Below are 25046 nucleotides of genomic sequence, written 5' to 3'. Positions count from 1 at the left end.
GTATTGAATGAATGTTTAAGGACTTGGAGGCAAACACTGAACAGAAAGATGGGAGCGAGTCAGTGAGATGGGAATAGCACATTTTACTTTGAGATATTCCATATCTTGGTTGAATCCTGATTTTATCTAAAATCGCACAACTGTTTTTCTTCAGATTGTTCCCATATACAAATCATCACCATGTAATGAGCTTAGGAAGCACCAGAATGGAAAATAATAGTCAGCATAATGTAATAGTATTTGAAAAGTAATATTTGGAAATCCACAATTATGATCCTATCTCAGTTTTGTTCTGGAAGACGCCAATAGCAATTTTAGTGTATAGCACTGAGGAACTTGCATGCACATCAGCTCATTTGAATGAACATCAATCATTACCCTAGGCATGAAATAAACCATGTGCCAAAATGAAGTTAACTAAAAGGTATATTCATATATAATCATCTTAACTAAGTAAGGATGACTAAAACTTTAAACACACACAATGTGAGAGTACTGATATTTTGCCAAAAATGTTAGCAGGAGATGCGGCTTCTGAAGTATAGATTGGCAGTGATTTCATATAGGTTTTGTTACACATTTTCTCTAAATAGCAAAGAAGGAAAGTTTGCATCCTTCTTCAAATTATACAAGGACAATTACTAGAGGCTCTAAATACTCAAGGGAGATAATATTCTTATTTAAAAAGTTCTGAATTTTTTATCCTTAGATTTCTGACTTTTCTTTTAAAGTATTTATATTATTGTATACTATTGCATACCTATTGTATAGAATGTACTTGTTGCATAACATATTACCTCAAAATTTATTGGCTTAGAACAACAATAAGCATTAACTGTCTCTTATGGTTTCTCTGAGGTGAGAATTTGGCAGTGGTCTAGCGGGGGGTCTGGCCCTGTCTCTCTTATGAGTTTGCAGTCAAGATGTTGACCAAGGCCACAGTCAGCTAAAGACTTGACTGTGGCTGAAGGATCCATTGTCAAGGTGGTTCGGTCACACGGCTGGCAAATTGGTGCTGGTCATCATTGGGAGGCCCCAGTCCCTATCCACGTGGACCTCTACACAGGATGAGCGAGCATCCTCCCAAAATGGAAGTTGACAGAGAGGGCACAAGTAGGAAGCCACTGTCCATTTTTTTAACCCAGCCTTGGAAGTGACACACTGTCACCCCCACTATACCCTATGAGTTACACAGAAAGACTAACTCTGAGTCCATATGGGAGGAGACTACAGAAAAAGCATGAATACCAGGAGACAAGGTTCCTGGGGCCATCTTGAATGCTGGCTAGGGCGGAGTTGGTATGGGTTCATTCTTCTCAAATCCCTCCCAACTCAGAAGCAAGGGAAGAGGAGGAGAGGGTAGGGGTGGGGAGAGAGAGAGAAAGACAAAGGGGAGGGTTTTGGGGGTCAGGAAGCAGGAGAAGGAGGGAGGGAAGAAGGTTAGTGACAGAAATGTTGAAGTATCTGAACTTGGGGCCAAAATGGGTTCTCAAATGTTAAAAGAACTACAAGCCTACATACCTCCCTACTTTCTCCTTGTACTTAAATGGCATGTAAGGTGGGGATTAGTTTATTGATATTAAGAGGGGAGAGTCTTCTCTAGCATTAGCTGCTTTTGAGTAGTCGGGTGGTTGCTATATTTCCTCCAAGGATAAGCAATGAGAGTTTTCATAATGTCAACTGAGATTTGTCAAAATCCTTTCTCTTGCTTGTTCGCTTTGCCATTGTCTCATAAATGTACTCTTAATACAGTTTAGCATTTTTTCACCCCATGTAAAATCTTCGGTCACAAGTCTAGGCTGCTTCCTCTTTCTTCTCCTCTTCTTTCTCTTCTCTCTTAGTCTTTTCACTCTCTAAATTTCTCCTCAAAGTTATTTTGCAATTATTTATACTATAAGTTTTAACAGATTTTAGATACTGGAAATAATAATCAATATACATTGGGAATTTAAACAAGTTTTGTGGTCACTAAAAAGTAGCTTCAAGTTATGGAGGTCACCAGTAGATATAACTGGCAAAAAAGAAAAATTACTACCATCTTTTCAAAGTACATAGACGCCAATGCTATCATATGAATGGAATAGTTATCAGGAACCATTCGGAAGTATGTAAATATTCTCTGTAGAAACAGAGTAAGAAGTTTAAAAAGGAATCACAATGCCACCTAATCTCAGAACACAGAACTGTACAACAGACTTTTAAAAAGGCACAAATCTAGAATAATCTTAGTACCCGCACCCTTGCATAAACACCTTGGCCAAGATAACTATCTCTATTCTATGGAAAGGCAACATCTGCCTTTTATCAAGAAAGTTATAGGAACTGATTCGATGACTGCAAGGAATGAAAATAACTCTAGCATGGCAGTTAAGAAATAGACCTTTTTTAAAAATTTTTTTTAAGGTGGGGTCTCCCTCAGGTTGGACTGCAGTGACGTGATCTCTGCTCACTGCAACCTCAGCCTCCTGGGCTCAAGTGATCCTCCCACCTCAGCCTCCTAAGTAGCTGGGACTACAGGTACATGCCACCAAGTCCAGCTAATTTTTAGATTTTTTTTGTAGAGACAGAGTTGTGCCATGTTGCTCAGGCTGGTCTTGAATTCCTGTGCTCAAGCAATCCACCTGCCTCGGTCTCCCAAAGTGCTGGGATTACAGCCGTGAGTGCCCAGCCTACAAGAAATTGACTTCTAAGTTTGAGCCTGATCTTGTGAATTCCTACATTTGGCAAGGGGGACTGAGTGTTCGACAGAGCCCGGATCTGTCATAACATCCCAGCTCTGACTCACTCGAAGCAGCCTTTCATGTTCTGTGTAATCCTGAGAACAGTGTTTAGGACAATTTTATTTCATCTCCTTTGGTTTTGTGAAAATGACCAGCCTTCTCACGCTACTGATTAAAACGGAAATTCTTATGTCCTGTCCCTCCACCCACTCTTTTTCTAGCATTCTAACCACTAAAATCACAATCAAAAATGGAGACAATTTATAAATAACTGTAGGAATGATCCAGTGTTTATTTAGTCTACATTTGCTAGCAGGTTACTGTCCTACTGAATCAACATGATACATATGCATGCTAACCTCCTGGAGATGAGGTTAAACTGTGGAGTCCCTGCCCTGGTGTGAACTGTGTTGATATGTTCATGCTTCCAAGTTGATATTAAGAACAGCTTGGTATTTATTAAGTAATGACTCTATTAAGGAAAGTGAGATTTAGCGACATTAAGTTTCTTGCTCTGGGTCACACAGCCATTAATTGGAGATGTCAGGAATGGATCTCAGGGATATCTGATTGCAAAGCTGCTATGACAGGCTATTGCTCTCCCAGTGTGATAATCTACACTGGATAGATTTTAGTATGCCTCAATACCTAAAATTAACTGCTTTTATAATTAATCAAATCTTATGTTAGCATATATTATACTGCCTGAGAGGCTTCAAAAATATAATATGTGGACTGGGTGTGGTGGCTCACACCTGTAATCCCAGCACTTTGGGAGGCTGAGGCAGGCGGATCACCTGAGGTCAGGAGTTCGAGACCAGCCTGACCAACATGGAGAAAGCCTGTCTCTACTAAAAACACAAAATTAGCCAGGCGTGGTGGCACATGCCTGTAATCCCAGCTACTCAGGAGGCTGAGGCAGGAGAATAGCTTGAACCTGGGAAGTGGAGGTTGTGGTGAGCCAAGATTGTGCCATTACACTCTAGCCTGGGCAGCAATAGCGAAACTCCATCTCAAAAATAAAATTAAAAAATATATATATATATCTGTATACACATACACATACACACACACACACACACATAAAATATGTGATCTCATGAATGTAACATCTATTTGCTGAGTTTCTGTTACCTTCAGTTACTGTACAGACAGAGAGACAAATCATCTATCCAAATAATGGTAAAGTAAACCGGAAGTAATGTAATAACACGTGGGCACTAAAATGGAGAACGCTCCCAGTTAGAAGTATTAGGAAAGTCTTTCCGGAGAAGATATTTGAGAAGGGCCTTAAGGCATTACTAGGGGATGGGGACGGCAGGCCATAGAAATAGTGTTTCTGTCAAACCCAGCTGAGCAGGATAACTTTTTTCTTCCAAACTCACTGAATTTTTCTTGCAATTGGAAGAAAAATCTGTCTTTGACTTCAACTTGCTAACTAATACTGTAGTCAATGACTTTTTTTCAAAAGTGCTTCATATACAAAGAAAAAGCACACTAAATAGCGATCAATTTTGTTAAAAAATATATACATATATAATTTCTGCAACATGGTGAACATAGCCTAAACCACAAGTCAAACCTTTGTATAATCCCCTGGCCTTCAGTGTAGACAGAACCTGTGACTTGCTTTTAACCAACAGAATATAAAGGTGATAGGAAAATGTGGTACATACACATCATGAGATACTATGCAGCCATAAAAAAGAAGAACATTTTGTCCTTTGCAACAACATGGATATGGCTGGAGGCCATTATCCTAAGCAAATTAATACAGGCATAGAAAACCAAATACCATATGTTCTCACTTATAAGTGGAAACTTGCCAGGTGCGGTGGTGGCTCTGGCCTGTAACCCCAGCACTTTGGGAGGGTGAGGTGGGTGAATCACCTGAGGTCAGGAGTTCGAGACCAGAATGGCCAACATGGTGAAACCCCGTCTTTATAAAAATACAAAAATCATCTGGGTGTGGTAGGAGGCACCTGTAATCCCAGTTACTCAGAAGGTTGAGGCAGGGAGAATTGCTTGGACCTGGAAGGTGGAGACTGCAGTGAGCAGAGATAATGCCACTGCACTCCAGCCTGGGTGACAGAGCGAGACTTCATCTCGAAAAACAAAAAAAAAGTGGAAACCAAGCACTGGGTACACATGGACATAAAGGTGGCAACAACAGACACTGGGGTCTATGAGAGAGGAGAGGGGAGGGAGGGAGGGGGCAAGGGCTGAAAAACTACCTAAACTACCTATTGGGGTACTATGGTTACTACCTGGGTGACAGAATCATTTGTAACCCAAACCTCAGCATCACACAATACCCCTATGTAACAAATCTGCACATGTACCTCCTGAACCTAAAATAAAGGTTGAAATTAATTATCATCATTACTATTATTGAGACAGAGTTTCAGTCTTGTTGCCCAGGCTGGAGTGCAATGGTGTGATCTCAGCTCACTGCAACCTCTGCCTCTCAGGTTCAAGTGACCCTCTTGCCGTAGTCTCCTAAGTATCTGGGATTACAGGTGCCCACAATGCCCAGCTAATTTTTGTATTTTTAGAAGAGATGGGGTTTTGCCATATTAGCCAGGCTAGTCTTGAACTTCTGGCCTTAGGTGATCCACCTGCCTCGGCCTCCCAAAGTGTTGGGATTACAGGCATGAGCCACCGCTCTTGACCAATTATTATTATTATTATTTTTTAAAAAGGTGATAGGGAGTCACTAACTCAATTAGTTACATTATGTAGTGTATTAGGCCATTCTTGTGTTTCTATAAAGGACTACCTGAGACTGGGTAATTTATAAAGAAAACAGGTTTATTCGTCTCATGTTTCTGCAGCATGTACAGGCATGGCACCAGCATCTGCTCAGCTTCTGAGGAGACCTCAGGAAGCTTTTACTCATGCTGGAAGGTGAAGCAGGAGCAGGCAGGTTACATAGTGAGAGCAGAAGCAAGAGTGAGAGAGTGGCAGGGAAGTGCCACACACTTTTAATGAGAACACACTCACTAAGCCATGAGGGATCTGCCCTCCTGCCCCAAGCATCTCTAAAAGGCCCCACCTCCAACACTGGGTATTACATTTCAACATGAGATTTGGCGGGGACATATATCCAAACTCTGTCACAGGGTAAAGGTGATGGAAGGTCACTCCCATGATTATGTTATATGACATATATGACACCATCTTAGCAGACTAGAGAGAAACTCCTGCTGGCCTTGAAAGCCTTGAAGAAGCAGCAAATTGCTACACTGTGAACTGCCTCTGGAGAGGGCCACATGGCAGAGGACTGGAGTGGCCTCTAGGAACTGAGGGCAACCTCCATTAAATGGCCATAAGAAACAAAGGCCCAGTCATATAACCACAAGGAAATGCACTCTACTAATAACCTAAAGGAGCTTGGAAGACCATTCTTCCCCAGTCGAGCCTCCAGATGAGAATACAGCCTGAGTGACACCTTGATTGCAGCCTTGTGAGACCCAAAGCAGAGGACCCAGCTAACCTGTGCTTGGACTCCTGATCCACAGGAAGTTAAGAAGCTTATTAAATGTGGGGTGTTTTAAGCCACTAAATTCATGGTAATTTGTTATACAGAACAGGAAATGAATACACCACAGAAGTTGACCAAGCTTTTTTTCTACCAAAGGATTTGATATATTCACCCCTATATTACGTAGACCTGTCATCTAATAATCTAGTTATGCTTATCTGGATGATTTGTCCATACCAGTGGTTAGAATCTACGTGGTGGGCTTGTTTAAACACATACAGATTGCCAGGTCCCACACCAGAATTTCTGGTTCAACTGAATTGGGGTGAGACTGAACATCTGCATTTCCCACAAATTCCTAGCTGATGCTAATGCTGCTGGTTTGGAGGACCACATTTTGAGACCCATTGATCTCTACCAATTTGTTTTGTAAACATTTTTGTGTCAATTTACATCTCTAGGGCAAAAGGATTACAAGACATATTTTTCAAATATTTGATTATTTAGAATACTGAAATCTTTGTGTTAATATGATGCTAACATTTTCTCCTTTTCCTCCATCCATTATCCATCTTTCTCTCTTCTGAACAAATTATTACAAATAAATTCAGAAAGCTGAACACAATGGGGAATGTGAAGTGGGAATTGATAAGAAAAAGGATCTGACTTTTCCTGATATTTGAGTCTGACTTGGGAGTAAAGACTTTGGAATACAACTATAAAATGGGCAAAATATCTATGGTAAAAGTAATTATTCTTATTCTAGGAGTTATAATTGCTCAAAATGTTGGGATTCTTGAAGATATTTACAGTATTTCAACCACAAGACGTTAGTAATCTGTGTCTAAAACTCTCTTAATGCGAAGCTCAAGTTTAGGTTGGGAAAGTTACTTGGCTTCCTTGAGATTAGGAATTTTCTTTGTAAAATGAAGTGAACTGACAAGGCGACTGGCAGGTCCCCCTAACTCCATATCCCATGGCTTTAGGGAATGAAGTCTTGGGTCTCTTTCTCTACACACAATGAAATTTCCCTGTCTTCTCTACATATGGTAACCATATAGCCTGAATTTCCTTGGACATCTGTAGTTTCAAATATACTGTCTCATTGTCATAGTATGTGTCTGAAGTTTTAACTCTGGAAATAGTTATATTGACATTTTTCACTGTTAGGAATAATACCTTCAATTGGAACTAGGCTACATATCCTGTTTGCCTTTACTGTTCTCTCTTGATTTTTATGCTTTTGCTGAGAGCTGGGCATGCTTTTCCCACAGGAGTGAAAACTGACTCTTAGCCTGCAGGTTGGACTTCCTTGTCTACTGCCTCAGCCTCAGGGTAATGTCCTAGACATGCTGTCTTCTCCCACATTCCTCTGTGGTAGCAAGTGATTTACCCATTTATGCAGCTGATTAGAAGGTAGCACCAATACAGTATGAGAAATCTCAGAGCACAAAAGATAAATAGTAGTAATTACAGAGCACAAAAGATAAATAGTAGTAATTACAGCTATCTGCTTTAGGTACCTATTGTGTACCCTTTTCTATCTATACACTAAAAAATGTGTAGTAAATAGAATCCAACGTAATCAGAAACAGGTATCATTTCAGATCTTAGCTCTGATGTCTCCATGAGATGAACTATTTTAGCTCTGGTACTTTATGGTTGCCTTTCAGGTATAAATTTCTCTGGATACATCTCCAACTTATGTATGATTATCTGATCATGCAGTTATTTCACTTGGAAAAATGTCAAGTACTTATATCATACTCCTATGTCATTTTCATTAATGTCTTCTCAGTCATTCAACTACTATCTCAACCCCTTTTGATGACTTCCCTCTTCTAAGCAGGATCTTTACAACTTTAAATATTTCTAGGTTATTATCATGTATACCTCTTGGTCCCTTGATGTATCAGTTTGTTTATGTTTCTAGTTCTGCGAGTGAATGTCTGGGCAATTAAAAATAATGACTTTCACAAGAACCATGGTTCATAATTTTTTTCTGCCCTGGGAAGAAAATCAGTACAATACTCCTAAGTTGACCAGAATGGAGAAAGGGCTTGTTATTCACTCCAACATTTGTTCAAATGTACTATGCGCTAAGGACTGTCCTAGCTCCAGAGACACAGGGATGAGTAAGACAGTCCTTACATATAAGGACTCATGTTCTGTGTCACATGGGTTTTCTGCCTCAGGTTTCAAGGTTTCAAATCCCTCCTCTTGAGGTGGAGAATAGTTGAATGAGGGTAAGCCGATTATCCAGGCAGGCTTTTCAGAATTCACAAATCTATATTTTATGTTTAAGTGGGGGAGGGAAAAAAAGGAAATGATGTTGAACTAGAGATTCTGATTCAAGCTGGTGAAAGAAGAGAAAAAGTGGTAAGAACAGGGACATTGTATAGGCAAAAAATAAAGTGGAGCTCAAATCTGATTTTATTTTGGATCCATGATTTCATGACTTTTGTGTAGTCATGATGTAGCAAAACTTAATGAATAAATTTGAGGGATCAGACTCAACATTCTTGAGTACATATAGCAGATACATTTAATGCACATACAGAAAATAATTTTTATTTTAAAGTTGGAAAAGTTTTATCCAGCCCTCCTCTTTTCTCCTGCATAAAGTCCTCAAGCACCCAAAGCTCACCCATTAGTTTGGATCATTTAGATCACACACAAAATAGTGCAGGCAGTTTTCACACCAAAATGGTCACTTGGAGTTCTTTAAGCAGAATATACTTAATTTTAGGAGTTTATGGTGTCTATACTGGAATGGGAAAGTAATGAGAATAATAAATAGGAGAGAACTCTTAACACATACTTCCTAACACACTAGCATGTGTTGTAAAAAGAAAATACCATTAAACTCTCATAGGATTGCAACCATACATAAACAAAATACAAAATCAATTTAAGTTACCTATATTACCGTGATGCACAATATTCTCTTTCAAAGTGTTACATCCCTAACCATTCCAGTTAAAGAAGGAAAAAAATAACATGTTACATCCCCTTTTTAAGAGAATGAATCATTATTTTCCCCCCAGTATCTCACAGTCTCTAACTAATGATGTCACCACAGTCTGTACTTAAGCTAATTTGGATTGGGGTACCCAGTGAAGTATTAACAACATATGAAGGTGATTCAAAGGGCTGTTATAAGAGGAATGCTGAGCTAGGAGGCTTGGGTCCCAGACTCTGGCTTTGGTGATCATGATAATGATGAATAGTTGCTATTAATTTTTAGGTACTTATTGAGTGCCATGCGTTAGGCTATGTGCCTTACATGAATTTTCTCTAATGTAATCATCTTAACAGTCCTATGGTGCTATTATTACTTTGGTTTTATCAATAAAGCTAAACCTTAAAGAGTTAGCTAAGTGACTTATCCAAGGTCATAGCTGAACTAAAGAGGTAGAGTCAAGATTCCAGCTGATGCTTAACCCCAAAGCCTATACAGATGCTCCTTGACTTAGAGTGGGGTTATGGCCCAATAAACTCATTGTAAGTTGTAAATATCATAAATTGAGAATGCATCTGATATACCTAACCTACTGAACATCAAAGCTCAGTCTACCTTTAATGTGCTCAGAACACTTACATTAGCCTACAGTTGGACAAATTCATCTAACACAAAGCATACTTTATAATAAAGTGTTGAATATCTCATGTAATTTATTAAATCCTGTACTGAAAGTGAAAAACAGAATGGTTATACTTGAAATACAGTTTCTACTAAATACGTATCACTTTCACTCTATCATAAAGTTGAAACATCATAAGTTGAATCATTGTAAGTTGGGGACTGTCTGAATTGTCCTCTTTGCCACCACTAGACCACGCCTTCTGAATCACTTAACGCCTCTTGCCCTCCTAAAATAACAGAAGGGTTGGACCAGGTGACCTCTGAGGTTCCCTTCGGCTTTAAATTTTAGAAACCCTTTGATGCCCTGTTGGAAGACCATGAGACTGGAGTTCTGTTTTTCCTGACACCTTGTCTTGGCTCTGTTTTGTTCTGCTCTATAGCCTGGAGACACAGAGAGTAAGTCTGTGACCTCAAGGCTGCGGAGGGTGTGCAGGCACCCTGTAGACTGACCATGGTACAGAGAAGAAAGAACTGGCCCAACAGAGATACTTTAGTCTCACTGATCTATATTCCTAAGCAAGCGGACTCAACACAAACAGAAGCAGAGAACAAAGGGGGCCCCCAGGGAATCATCTGTTAGCAGCACTCTCTTCCTGGACACGCAGGATTCTCACACTTTATAGACCATGCTCACCCCAGAAGTTAGACTCTCTCCTCGGTTATTTGGAGAGGAAAATATCCTATGACTGAAGTGACTGTCCCAGAGTGTTGTCCTCTGGGCTGAGAGCTTTCATGAGGACAGGACTTTACTGGCTTCTGGCATCTGTTTGCTCTCCCCACACCCCTTTTTCAGGGAAGGCAAAGGCAGAGAACTCTGTGGAGCTTTCAGACTTAGATTTTTTTTTTTTTTTTCTGGGATTCCCCTCTATCTATGGCAAAGATTTCTCAGACAGTGGAAGCAAATTCCCATCTGTTAAAAATCTGGAAATTTCCAAATTCCCCTTATTCATCTTGTGCTTGTTTTGGAAAATCTGGGAGATGTCCACAGATAGATATATGGCGGTCTCCTGAAGGATGTTTTTAAAAGACTGCAAAACTGAATCACAGTGAAAGTCAAACTGCAAGCAAGCTCTTATTTTTAGGCTCTGTGCCAGACCTGACCAAACAAAACAAGCAGAAAATAAACAAAGACATCAAGTTAAAAGACCCAGTCAGCAACCTCATTTAAACTGTTCATCTATAACAGAGACCAGGGGGAGCATCACCAACCAAAAATCTAAGTTTAACTTTAAGCCACTTACAGACCTAAAATCATGGTACTGCTCACTTAGTAAGAACTGAACAAACTCATCAAATCTTACATTATAAGTTGAGTGGAATTTTGAAAAAAGGAGTGCCTTTTCATAGAACTGCCTAGTGATCGGACAGGAAACATCATCATTAATGTCTTTTATCAAAATCTGTAGTGTCCCCATTAAAAAAAAAATCTCGAAAGTAGTTGAACCATATTAAGTTTCTGTCTTAGACACTGTGCTAATTGCTGGGGATTAAACCATGATAGATATCTTCATAGATATCATGTTGCTTCAGAATATGATAGCCTCGTGGTGTAATCAAACATCCAAATGGATGTCACTTAGTGTGACAATGAATTCAATCCACCCATTACACAAACATTTATTGAGTGTAGATTATGTGCCAAGCACCAGGGCAGGGGCTGGGGCAAGGTAAAGAACAAGACATCACACAATCTCTGGTGTCAGAGAACCCTGAGAGAGTAATTGCGTGGGAGTTATCACGGGGGAAAGTTCTATTGCCGGGGAGGACACAGAAGGGAATCCATTCTAGTCTATAACTCCTGGAAGGTGAAGAATGGCATTTAAACTAAAAGACAGTAGGAGTTGGTAGGGCAAATGGAGATTAAAGAAGAGAAGAGCAGGAGGAAGGCCAGGAGTCCAGATGACCTGAATCATCGAAAATCAAAAGGAGGGAGTGAGATTGCCAAGGCATTCTTTGTAGTCTGAAGGAAATCCAACTATATTCAAAATATTACTAAAATTCTTTCCTCATTTAGTGCTAAACAGAAAATACATAACTTTCAACCAGAGCTTATGATTAGCATATGTATGGTTAACATAGTGAATATGATTGCCACTAAATGCAAATACACCCATCATTTCAGTGGACCTGGGCAACTAACTAGATCTGAAAACTACTAAAAAATTCTGATTATTGATTTTCTTTTACCAGAGTTGTGAAACACTGTTCTACTAAGTTAGTATCTGGAGCAAAAGAACTCCCGAGTCAGGTACGTTCATGGAGCGGAAACTGTTCAGGTCCTCAAACCACCAGGCATTTGACCTTCTAGCCAAATGAATTACTTCTATGAAAATGAAAGAACATCTTCATACTATCATAACACTTTAAACGAACCCGGCTTTAAAACATACAGTCTTCTCCTCTCAGTGACTTGTTTCAAATGTACTTATTCCTTCCCTGGGATAAATTTGGCCTCTGTATTAACCCAGAGGTCAGAGAGCTAAGAACACCTCTCCTTTGAGGTACAAGTAAAAGCAGGAGCTGAGAGAGTGGACATAGCCTAGGTCAGACAAAAAAGACGGATTTGTTCAAGATGCACTGGGTATGGAACTCAAGAAGGATGGAGAGATGGACAACACTTGCCAGTGATGCAGAGAAGCCATGACCTCTACATGAAAACCCATAAAACCCTCTGAGTAGAAAAATGCAGTTGAGCACCATCCATATGGCTTCCTCATAAACACTTGGAATAGTGAAGCTCCCTAGATGCTGGGCAGCAAGAGCACAGGTGGTAGATCTGCCAGCACTGGGAAGTCAGAAACCAGTAGGCTTTCTCTAGCAAAGCCAGGACATGTCAAAATGCAGCCACTTCCTCTTTTATCCTGGTCACAGGGCACTGGGCTTTTGTGTGCTCCGACAAATCAAAAAATAAAGTCAGCTGTCAATGAAGACTGGTTCCCTTGCTCTCCCATCCCTCCAAAATGTTGCTGACTACTCCTGAAGATTTGTCCAACAGGAGCTTTCTAGGACCACTGAGCCTCATCAGAAGAGGCACTCGTGTTCCAGGTCTTTGCAGGATGAACTGCTCTATTTATTTTCTTTTCTCTCTCTCTCCAACCATTCTTTTTTGTTTCTTTTTGTTTTTGAGATAGGATTGTACTCTGTTGTCTAGGCTGGAGTGCAGTGGCATGATCATAGCTCACTGCAGCCTTGAATTCCTGGACTCAAGTGATCCTGCACCTCAGTGTCCCGAGTAGCTGGGACTACAGCTGGGACATCAGCCACCAGGCCAGCTATTTTTATTTTTTTTTTAAGAGCCATGGTCTTGAGGTCTTGCTATGCTGCTCAGGCTAGTCTCAAACTCCGTGGCCTCAGGTAATCCTCCTGCCTCTGCCTCCCAAAGTGCTGGGATTATAGGCATGAGCACCATGCCCAGCCTTCACAACTATTCTTATCAAAAAGATCACACACACACACATACACACACACACACAAACACCAGGAAGGAATCTTTTCTAAAACTTGTACTTCCTCACTAGCTCAGGAGTCAGTCACCTCATATTACAGCAATGAAGACAAATAAGAATAGTTTCTGAATTGTCACTATTCTCTGTAATTTCTTCCATTTTTGGTGCCCTTGAAACATGACAGCAGTACAAACTGGATAAGAGTGATCCGCCACCCAGAGTTTGATCTGGTTTTATGGAAATGAACCGTACATAGGGATATCATGAAGCCAATGCGAAAAATTTAAAACTTGAGATGAAGTTAATCAAACAGTCTTCTCTATCAAATAAAGGTCTCTTCCTTCAAGATACTATTTTGAGCAAATAAGATTTCTGTGATTCTGTAACACTGAAGTTAATTAAACAGCATAGTAAAATGGAAAACAGATGTCACAGAACATTTTCAAAGGACTTTAATGACATTCAGCCTGTTTTCTTAGACTTGTTTGCAGTTGCTCTCATACCCTGCACTTAAGTAAGTTCCTGAGTTGTTGGAATGGGAGGATTTATATCCATTTCATATAACTGGCAGTAGAAAATCTATTCAAAGAGAAATACAGTTGTGGGAGTCTTGCAGAGTTTTTGCGCCATAACCTGACTGGCTCTTTTGGCTTTAAACTCTTGAACTCTTTTAAATTAATGTTTTCCATCTTTCAAAAGAACTTTCCATACCACCAACTCTGATTCTAATTTTTAATGGTCCTTTCTGGTAGTCTCAGGCTTAATCATTCTGAAAGCACCTGCAAGATTGACTAAGAAACTTAATATCTGTCAATTCCAGCTCAGAAAAAAATCACAGCACGAGGAAATTTTGGGAGATGAAACTCCTTGTCAATCCAAGTACAGGCATCCACAGTTAGATTTTTAATGTAGTTTTTCATACATTGGGAAATATTATATTCGAAATTCAAAACTGCAAAGGTCTCTTTAAAGTATCAAAATTTCACATTACACTGAAGAGAAGTAAGTTTACTTTCCCAAAAAGTGCATTCAGAAGGAAAATGCAGTGACCAAATAGGAATTATAGAGAAACTTGTGACTAAGTTTCTTCTTTTGTAACTCATCCTTTAAAACATCTTTTAAGATGTTTCCCAGAGCTTGAAACCATGTGATGATTATTGACATATGTCCCAAGTAGCATTACAAAATTTACAAGATTTTTTTTTTTATACAGGAAGCTCAACTACCTATTAAAAATGGCATGTGTCATGTTTTTTTCCAGTTTCAACTGACATGGGAATTAAGAGGAAGCAATGAATTATCATGCTGCCTGTTGTTTATATGAGCATCCCATGCAACTTTCAAATCAGAGGCTGTTTTAAGCTGAAACATTGATATCTTTCAAATCAGAGAAGAGACGACATAAATACATGCTACAAGTGAGAAACAAAAGGACAAGAATTCTAATTAGAGCAGCAATAAAGTAAATCTTAAACAAAAATTCACACAGTAAGTGGGTACCCTTATCTTGGGCAATGGCTTGCTTCTGGTGCTGCCTTTATGACGTGTGTGATGGAGAGGGCTGCACTTTCTTTTTTTTTTTTTTTTTTTTTGAGACGGAGTCTCGCTCTGTTGCCCAGGCTGGAGTGCAGTGGCGCAATCTCGGCTCACTGCAAGCTCTGTCTCCTGGGTGCACGCCATTCTCCTCCTCAGCCTCCTGGGTATTTTTAGTAGAGACGGGGTTTCACTGTGTTAGCCAGGATGGTCTCTATCTCCTGACCTCGTGATCCCCCCGCCTCTGCCTCCCAAAGTGCTGGGATTACAGGCGTGAGTCACTGCGCCTGGCCTGCAACTTCTACATTATCATCAAAATGGGCCTTTTTCCTGTCTGCACTTTTAAAAAGTTGATGCGAGTATTTATACATATTAATATGATATTTTGTTACATGCATAGAATGTGTAAGGATCAAGTCAGGGTATTTAGGGTATCCATCAGCTCAAGTGTTTATCATTCCTGCGTTGGAAACATTTCAAATCCTGTCTACTAGCTATTTTGAAATATACAACACCGTACTGTTAACTACGGTCACCCTACTCTGCTAATGAACATTAGAACTTATTTTTTCTAACTGTATGTTTTAACCTATTGACCAAGCTCTCTTTATCTTCCTCCAAAAACCCTTCCCAGCCTCTAAGAAAAGGGAAATTAATATATCGTTGGTGGGAATGTAAATTAGTATAGCCACTATGGAAAACAGTATAGAGATTTCTCGAAAACTAAAAATCGAACTACCATACCATCCAGCAATCCTACCACTGGGTATTGATCCAAAGGAAAATGAATCAGTATATCAAAGAGATACTTGAGCTTCCATGTTTGTTGCAGCACTATTCACAATAGCCAAGATATGGAATTAACCTAAATGTTCATCAATGGACCAATGGATAAAGAAATGTGGTATGTATACACAATGGAATACAATTTGGCAATTAAAAAATAATGAAAGGTTGTCATCTGCGGCAGCATGAATGGAATAGGAGATCATTGTGTAAAGTGAAATAATCCAGACAAAGAAAAACATATATTGCATGTTCCACTCATACATGGGAACTAAAAATGTTGATTCCATGAAAGTAGAAAGCAGAATGATAGATACCTGCCTGGACTCTATGCTTGAAAGTCTTCTCCTTTTATTTCTAAGAAAGCTTTATAATTTAAACTATTTTTAAAGAAGTATTATACAGTACTCATTAATGTTGCTGTCAGTAATTTTTGATATGCTAGGTATTAATATAAAAAAAGAGTAAGATAATGAAAACTGGAGGAATTGATTTGCTGTTAGTTGGGCTAGGTGCGAATAAGAGTTTAAGAAGGATTAACATGGGGAGACACTGAAGGGAGAAAGATCAGTTTAGATGTTGTGGAGCACTTGGAAGTCAGATGTCCAGGCCTACAACAGGGTGGTGGCAGTAGGAAAAGCAAAGTAGAGAGAACACTGGTTGGGCACGGTGGCTCATGCCTGTAATCCCAGCACGTTGGCAGGCCGAGGTGGGTGGATCACCTGAGGTCAGGAGTTCGAGACCAGCCTGACCAACATGGTGAAACCCCGTCTCTACTAAAAATACAAAAATTAGCCGGGCGTGGTGGTGCACACCTATAATCCCAGCTACTTGGGAGGCAGAGGCAGGAAAATTGCTTGAACCCGGGAGGAGGAGGTTGCAGTGAGTCAAGATCTCACCACTGCGCTCCAGCCTAGGTGACAGGATAAGACTATATCTCAAAAATAAACAAACAAATAATAAAAATAAAAATGAAAAGTACATAGAACACATATTAAAACAACAAAATAAAAATTATCAAATATTGTGGACTCTTCTTAACACTTGCTACATACAAGTCTCGTGTGTATTCTGTGTCTTCCATAGAGGCTCCTTCAGTCATCTCAGTCCTCTTTCATTCTTGTCCTCCACCCCCACCCAATCCATGATCAAGCCATTGTTCTAAGTGTATGTCTTCTGAAAATGAAATCTTAGTTATAGAAAATGACTCTTGAAGCATAATTGATTCCAAACCCTGACTAATAACAGGTTTTAAGTTATCCTTTTCCAGGTCAGTTTCTGGCCACAAATCAATGAAAAATGCAAAGTGAAAAGGCCTTGAAAGTTGAAGGCTAGGACAAAGGTAATGTGGTTTTAAAATGAAAAAGAATGGTCAGATTCCTTCCATGCTTGGAATTCATGGACAATCCTCCTCCAAGGGGACTTCATAGTTTAGAAAATGTGTTGGGAAACAGATGAGCCTCACAGCTGCTGCTGTCTCTGGTCAGCATGCTATGCGTGTTTTGCTCAGCCCGAAACCACTGCCACAGTATCTCAGCAATCACCCTGTCCTCGGTGTCTGAAGCGAAACTACTAAACGACTAAGCTATGCCCTTTGGAAGCGTTAGAGGTATGGGCTGAATTATTTCTTCTCTTTCTTACTTGACTTTCATCTATTCATCACTAACAGACAGTCACCACAGACACCAGGAACAAAGATAGGTTCTTTGTAAAGCTAAGCATATATTGGGAGATTGACCAAATTGCCACACCTTCATGGAAACAACAAGAATGTCACTGAGGAATGCAGAAAAGATGAGGAAAGAAAGCAAAGTGGTGTGCTTTTGTTTGACTGCAAAGCCCCTTGTTAGTAAAGGAAACTGTTTTCAAACAACAACAACAACAACAACAAACTGGCATCTGTCATTTGTGTCACCCAATAAGTGAGCATGTTGTACATAGAGAAAACCCTTTCCAAACTCCTCATTACTAACATAGCCAACAATTTTCTTCTAATGTGCCTTAATCTTGGAAGTGTGTTTTCTTTAGTTTCTCACTCTACAGATGTCTTCTCCATCTGGCACTCAAAAATATTGTTACTTGCATATCATTTGACATATATATATATACGATATGATATATGATAGAGGCCCCAAATGTGTTATAGCAAGAATCTTTGAGTTATCTTAAGGGATGTGAGTATTTTGTTTATTAGTGTCTATTCCATTCTTTTGAAGGCTTGATAAACGTGCCCAGTGTTTTAGTCCTATTTGTTTTGCAGGTCAGATTAAATCTGGGTGTTTAAAAGAGAAGAGAACAAACCCTGGTATTCTTTTTAGCATGCACAGAATGTAATATATTATAGCAATTGTGGTCAGCAATTTGCATATTCCAGTTGTGCTCCAAAAGGTACCTAAATCTGCCTTTTGAAAAGAACACACAAATACAAATCTTCTTTACACTGCTGTAGACAATCACATTAAGCTTCTTGTTTCCTATCTTTGAATGTTTTAAACTTCATGTTAATAACCACTCCCCTCCCCCTCCCACTGTTTCTCCTGAGGGTCTGTTTTTCTCTCCTTGTCTCTTCATCACAGTTGTCAGCACATTTTTGACACTGAGGTCACTAGCAATTGGAAGCACAAACTTGAGGGTCAATTTTGTGAATGTTTTAAAACATGTTGTGGGAGATGCTGTTCCGCTCCCTCACAGCCATCTCCACCCAGGTAGAATCCTGATTTTCAGATGGTGGATGGGGATCCTTTACATCTAGGGCCTTCTCCAAGTCCAGGAATGAGTTATGCCTGGTCTCCATGATGATTCCATTTGCCTTTGCTGGATTATCATTTCCCAGCCTTTCTTGCAATTAAAAATTGACCCGAGACACCGTTGTGGTCAATGGGACTTAACAAGTCTCCCAGAAAGGACATTGGAATAAAATAAGCAGAGCCTCACAAAATGTGTTGCTTCTGCCCCGTCCTTCCTGCTCTGGAGATGGTGACAGCACTTGGTATTTGGGCAGCTACAGTTATCTTACAATCATGAAGGAAAGTCTGAAAGCCTTCAAATGCATTCTGATGTTTCTGAGCTACTGACCCAAGCCTAAGCTACCAATACATACATACTGTGTGTCTGTGCTTGTGCACACGTGCATGTGTGATGCTTTCTAAGTATGTATATATACCAAAATAAAAGTGTAGTAATTATTATTCGTGCAAACACTTTGTTTTCACAAAATGAGGCCATTTTTGAGAAAGGAAAAACAAAAGCAATATTGTGGCAACGAATAGACTCAAATTAAAGATGTGGTCACAGGCAGACTTTCCACTGCCGCCTGAGCTCTGCTGCTCATTGAGCCACTGAATGAGCTCCAGTGGCAGAGCTCATTCCACTGATAACACATAATTGGAGAGTTTCTGGGTCTTTCTATGCTGTTTCCTTTTGGCAAAGCTTGGGTTAACCTGTGGAATGTCAGTCAAGTGCCCAGCTATTAATAGGAGTAATTCTGCTTTTCACAGAGTGACAATAAAAGTAATTTGCAAATGTGGGAGGTAGAGGAACAAGGAAAGAGAAAGTCAGAGTCAAAACAATTAATTACAATTAATCCCCACTTCTACAGAAGACACACTTCCAGTAACCATCAAAGACTAAGACTCAAAGCTGAAACTTACTGCCCCCAGGCAGGAAGAAAAGAGAAACAACAAGAAAAAAGAAAAAACCCTGAGGGAGTTTTCACCAACATGATTGTCGACTGTGTATACTAGAAGCACCCAGAAACAACAGTACCTAATGGAAGAAGAGAAAAAGCTTTAAAAATTAGAGAAAAGGAGTTTTAAAGTATGAATGGGTTTTTGCCATCCCTCTCATCTCTTTCTGGCGCCCTGCCTCAGGTCGCAACATAATCGTCATGAAACAGTGAGATGAAGAAGACAGACAGGCTCAGAGAGCATAAGAACGTATTCTATTATATGGCAATAGGTGGTTAACATGAGTAGGAGTGACGTTTTCTTTTCTTAAAGCTGTTCTCACAGGAAAGTGAAGGATGTATTCTAAAGACTCTCTTTCCTTCTCCTTGGCAGGCTGGGTGGAAACGCTGTTTTGGGGATATACTGAATGGAACTGATGAAGTGAGGGCCAGGACCCTGAGGAAGAGGCCAGTGGGGCAAAAGCAGTGAGGGCAGGGGACAGGCAGTCTAGTCTGTGGTGTGGATGCCTGTCTACCAATGGGGAGAGCACAGAACTTTTGAACTCAGTGGCCGTGCTGATTGTGTAGCAGTAAGACATTGTTTAGGGCACAAACAGAATCACATATTATATTGCAAGAGCTCTTCAGTGAATAACAGGCTCAATCTTTGATATTCATGAGAATGACTCTGAGCCTCCAAGAAAAGTTTCAGTTATTATATAGAAAAGTAGACATTTCAGAACATTGCCATCCTTATTACACTACTACTACTAGCACCACTCCCTTCCTCCTCTTTCTCTCTCTTAAGAGATGGGGTCTTGCTCTGTTGCCCATGCTGGAGTGCAGTGGTGCCATCATAGCTCACTGCAACCTTGAACTCCTGGGCTCAAGTGATGTTCCTGCCTCAGCCTCTCAAGTAGCTGGGACTACAGGTGTGCGCCACCATGCCTGGATCCTCCTCTTCCTTCTCTCCTTTTCAGTTTTAGTGCTTAAAGAAAGTGTTAATTTTCTAAAGCTATTAGTTAGTTTCCTGGAAAGGTCATTTTAAAATAGAATATTGTACTCCTTGAGGTGATTTTAAAAAATGTTTACAGCAGCTTATCCATAGTAAAGGCTAATGAAGATTGAAGACAGAGGAAGACAGATGAAATAATAGGTGAAAGTGGCTCACTTGAGCTGAAAGAAGCTCAAAGCAGAAATATGTTCAAACTAGAAAAAAGAAAATTGGCAACTACGTACAATTTCAAGCTGCACCATTCCTCCACCACATCCACTGCTCTCAAATCTTTTAAAACAAAAACAATACAGGAGACACATAGATTATGGCCAAGACATTCTATGTGGATGTTTGACCAGAGCTGTCAAGCCACTGATTAGCTTTGTGTCAGCAGGATGTACAGTTGGCTTCTCCACCTACTGAACACAGATAACTTCTTAGACTTAAAAAAAAAAATCAAACCCAGGACTTACACCGTTATTTCATATTTAACCTTAAAATAGTAAAATTGTTTGGGGAAACAAATGAGTTGCCATAGTTAACACTGATGTTACTAATTAAGATGCAAATTCAAATCCTAGATATGCATTTGAAAATGATTCCAGAGCTCATGATTTTCTGAGTATCAAATCGATATCTCAGATACTCAGGATTTGAGATTTTAACAATAATATTACTACTTAAAACATTTCTGTAATCCCAGCCCTTCAGGACGCTAAGGTGGGAGGATCGCTTGAAGCCAGAAGTTCAAAACCAGCCTGGGCAGCAAAGTAAAACCTGTCTCTACCCACCCACCCCCGCCCCCCCCCCCAAAAAAAAGGGAAGGAAAGAAAAGAAATAAAACATTTCACATTTTCTTAATTGCTAACACCTAAAGCACACTAATATTTTACAATTATCATCAAGTTGTACTCATCACATTGGTCATATTTTTCAACCCATCTCAAACACTTTTAAAAAATAGGATTAGTCAAATGGCTAATAAAAGTCAGCTAAGATGTAGAACTTGTCTGCGTAAAAGGAAGAGAAGATATACAGGAGTCATCCCTAAGCAGTAAATTTGTAGAATTTCAGGGCTAGGAATGAAAATATTTTTTATTTAAAGGTTAAATTAAGAAGTTAGTTAATGGGTACAAAAGTACAAAGTTCTAGGATTTGATAGAACAGTAAGGAAATTATAGTTAACAATAAGTTATTCAAAATAGCTAGAAGAGGAAAGTTTTAATGTTCCCAATATAAAGATAAATGTTGGAGGTGACAGATATCTCAATTACCCTGACTTAATAATTACACATTATATATATGTATTCAAATACCACATGTACTCCCCAAATATGACAACTATGATACATCAATTAAAAAAAGATACCAAGAATTTATGCTTACATAAGTCCTAACCATTTCTTTTAACCATAAGTTTCTAGCTTATGTGTATTATCACACAATATCAAATTTCTCTTTGTGAGCACAAGGAACATCCCTGTGAGTTTTCTGACCTATCCTACTACTGACTGTGGAGCTCCTAGTTACACGATCATGTTCTGGTTAAGACTTTCTTTGTGAAATAGTTTAAATGGAGCAAATAATGAGTTGTGAGGAATAGACCATCAGGTTGTATAAAAATCTGTATCATAAGTATTTTAATGTTCTGATGAATCATATTTTAAATCAGTTCAACACTTTGGTCTTTGGGCAGTCTCAGCTTGATTAAGAACCAAATTACATCAAGATTAGAAAAGGAAGAAATTCACTTTGAGGTCATTTTTACCTTTGAAACCATCCTGAAGCCCCTATGTTTTTCTGAGTTTTCTGGTTATGTTCCTGGCCTTATGGAAATTTGTGTTTATTTTCACTTTTTAAACATTTCCAATCAATCCTGAATTTTCTGAGCTTCTAGCGATATTCTCTTGCCTAAGAGCAAACAAGAGTGGAAGAGCAAGTGGCTTTCTAGAAAAGGCTACTGGGCTCCTTCATTGTAAATTCAGGTTATTCTAGGCCTATCCCAGATAATATATATTACATTTCTTCTATATATAATGATTCGAGCCTTCTCTAGATCATCTCTAGATTTGTTTTTTAAGTTATTTACTACTCAGCACTCACTCTAAGTCAATCAATCACCTGCCAGTAGGCGAGGAAAAGGGGAAATGAGAACTTCAAGAGAACTGACAAGAATTGTACCACAAGTTCTTCAGAAACTCTTTGTGCACATGCTGTTGTGGAATAGGGGTTTGTCTGATGCTACAAACTCGGATGAAAGTGCTAGGTACATTTTACTCTGTGCAGCACTTTGTCACAGAATGAGATGCAGCAAATTCAGAAGTATCTCCCTAATGATATCTCCGTTGGTTGTTAAAACAAAATTCCTGGAGGGCTCCAGCATTTCAAAGCAGAAAGCATGACAAGTTAAGTATTAATTTTCAGCCTTTCACCATCCATGTGTAACATGTCTCACAAAATCCTCTGTCAAGTGGTCTGTCGAGTGTTTTCTGCATGATTTCATATCTAAATTGGCACAAAAGAACCACTTGTTTATCGATCTTTTGTAGCCCACAATCTGTAGCCTGGTATCAGCTACTTCCCCCTCATTTTTGATATTCAGCTTACTAGAGTTCATATATGCAATTTCCAGGAACTCTAGGGTGGTCTGAATTGAAACAAAAACTTCTTATTGGTCAGTAATTTTTCTATCTTTTTTTTTCCTTGCCACTTCTTGAAGGTGGAGGAAGAAAACTCAGCATAGCACAGGAAGAATTCATTTGTAGTTTTTTGCAAGTTTTGCAAATTGCTTATTTCTGAAACTTTCTATATGTGCATCAAATAACAAAGGATTCACTGTGAATATTCTCTTAATAATAACAAAAACAAAGACAGATAATATCAATTGGATTATTTGCCCTTTGGCATGCCCTGTACTAGCACATTATTTCACGTGGCTACACTCCTGTCTAGTAGGTACTGTCACAATTCCCTCTTAATGAAGAAGAAACTGAAACGAGGCACTGAGTAGCTTATCTAAGGTCATCCAGCTTGGGAATAGAGGAGATTCTGTCTGTCCTATACTGCTTTCTTTAGCTGGAAAGAATCATCTTCAAAAACAAGCTGTGAAGTCTCATAAATTGATATCTACTTAAAGATGGCAGATTGAATGGATGTGTTTATTTTTGTTCCTTGCTTCACCCTGATAAAACTGAGAGCAACAGATTGTGAAACTGTAAGTTCACTGGAATTAAAAGTAAAAGGATGAGTTGTCACTGACTTAGGAGGAAAGGAAAACAGAAACCCAAGTGCCTACAGAGAGTGAATCAAACACGAAGGATGTTAATGTGAGCAGCAGAAACCTTGATCACTAGATTCCTCTGAACGTGGGAAAGAGGAATGGAGCTGAATACAAGAAGACTGGCTGAAAGTTGGTAGGAAGGCAGCTGGCTCCCTTCCCCATTTCTTGTAGGTAGTCAACCATTCCTCATCTACTGCTCTAGAATACAGAACACTCACTCTATAGAGATGGAGAGTCAAAAGGGTTTCCAACTCAGAAACATCTGGCACAGCAGAATGAATAGCTAAGAGAAGAAGGTGAAAAAAGGGGGTAAGGAATGAGATGAATGTACATGTCTATTAAATGATGAAAGCCAACCCCCTTCCCTTACTCAGCCTCCAAATGCTGTCTGCCAAGCATGTTACCCGCCCCCACAACCACCCCAACCATCCCAAGGAAGGTGGCTGAATATCTTTCCTTCTGGAGAAACTGATTAACCCAAGACCTGAAGATATTGGCACTTGGAGGCCTCGCCCAATCCTAGGATAAAGCCTGCCCATTGACACATTCCAGCTAAGCATAGAGTTTCCAATCAACTTGCTGGTGCCAAAGATCATGCTTTCCATGTTTATGGAAAGCCTTGAACATGAAATTTAGTTCAGAAAAAAAAAAAAGGAATTTTCAGAAATAGAGACAATGCAGGAAACAGGGGAAAAAACAAAACAAAACGACAATAACAATAGGATTCCCTCCTCCAAAGTCTGATAATTAATATGAGGCAAAGGACACTACTACATCCATGAGAGAACAGAATGCCATGAAAGAATATAGAGAATCAGAAAGAACTCTTGGCAATTAAAAATACAATAGCAGAAATAACAGATTCAGCAGAAGGTCTGGAAGACAAAGGTGAAGAGGTCTAAAGAAAGTACAATAAAAATAGGCAAGAAAAGAAAAAAGTGAGAACATCAATTAGCAGTTTTATTATCATAATAATACAAGTTTCATAAAGAGAGAACAGGGAAAATGGAGAAGAAATATAAAAATAAGAAAAATTTCAAATGTATATACATGAGTGTTTTCAGATTGAAAGGGCCCACTATTTTCTATAATTTCTGAAAAATATTACATATCATCACAACATTTCAAAGCACTAGAGGTGAAGAGATAGTTTCAGAATGAAATAAAATCAGTCACATACAGGACCAGAAACCAGACTGGCACTGAATTTTGCTACAATACCTCTAGGAAGTAGAATTTGAAGCAATTCCTTCAACATTCTTAGGAAAAACCCATGCTCTTAAACCTAGCCAAACAGTCAATTTAGTGTGAGGCTAGAATAAAGACACTTTTCAGACAAGTAGGGTCTAGAAGCTTAATGTGGTCTGTACGCTTTCTTTGGAAGCTACTGAATAATGTGTTTCTGGTAAATGAGATGATAAAATAAAAAGTGAAATATATGGCATTTAGGAACCAAGGGAGCCAGGAGAAGAAGAGGGTAAAAGTGCACC

At 39.3% G+C, this 25046-nt stretch overlaps 1 protein-coding gene across 1 annotated transcript in view; it reads right to left on the bottom strand.

Annotated features, from left to right (window-relative positions):
* The window catches only part of PALLD (palladin, cytoskeletal associated protein), a 244492-nt gene that overhangs the window by 172104 nt on the left and 47342 nt on the right, over nt 1-25046 (bottom strand). The window lies entirely within an intron of this gene.

This window comes from Chlorocebus sabaeus, chromosome 7 (assembly GCF_047675955.1).
Source record: "Chlorocebus sabaeus isolate Y175 chromosome 7, mChlSab1.0.hap1, whole genome shotgun sequence".
Lineage (NCBI taxonomy): Eukaryota > Metazoa > Chordata > Mammalia > Primates > Cercopithecidae > Chlorocebus > Chlorocebus sabaeus.
The sequence above is the reverse complement of the archived record's forward strand: the minus strand, read 5'-3'. Positions and strand labels throughout refer to the sequence as shown.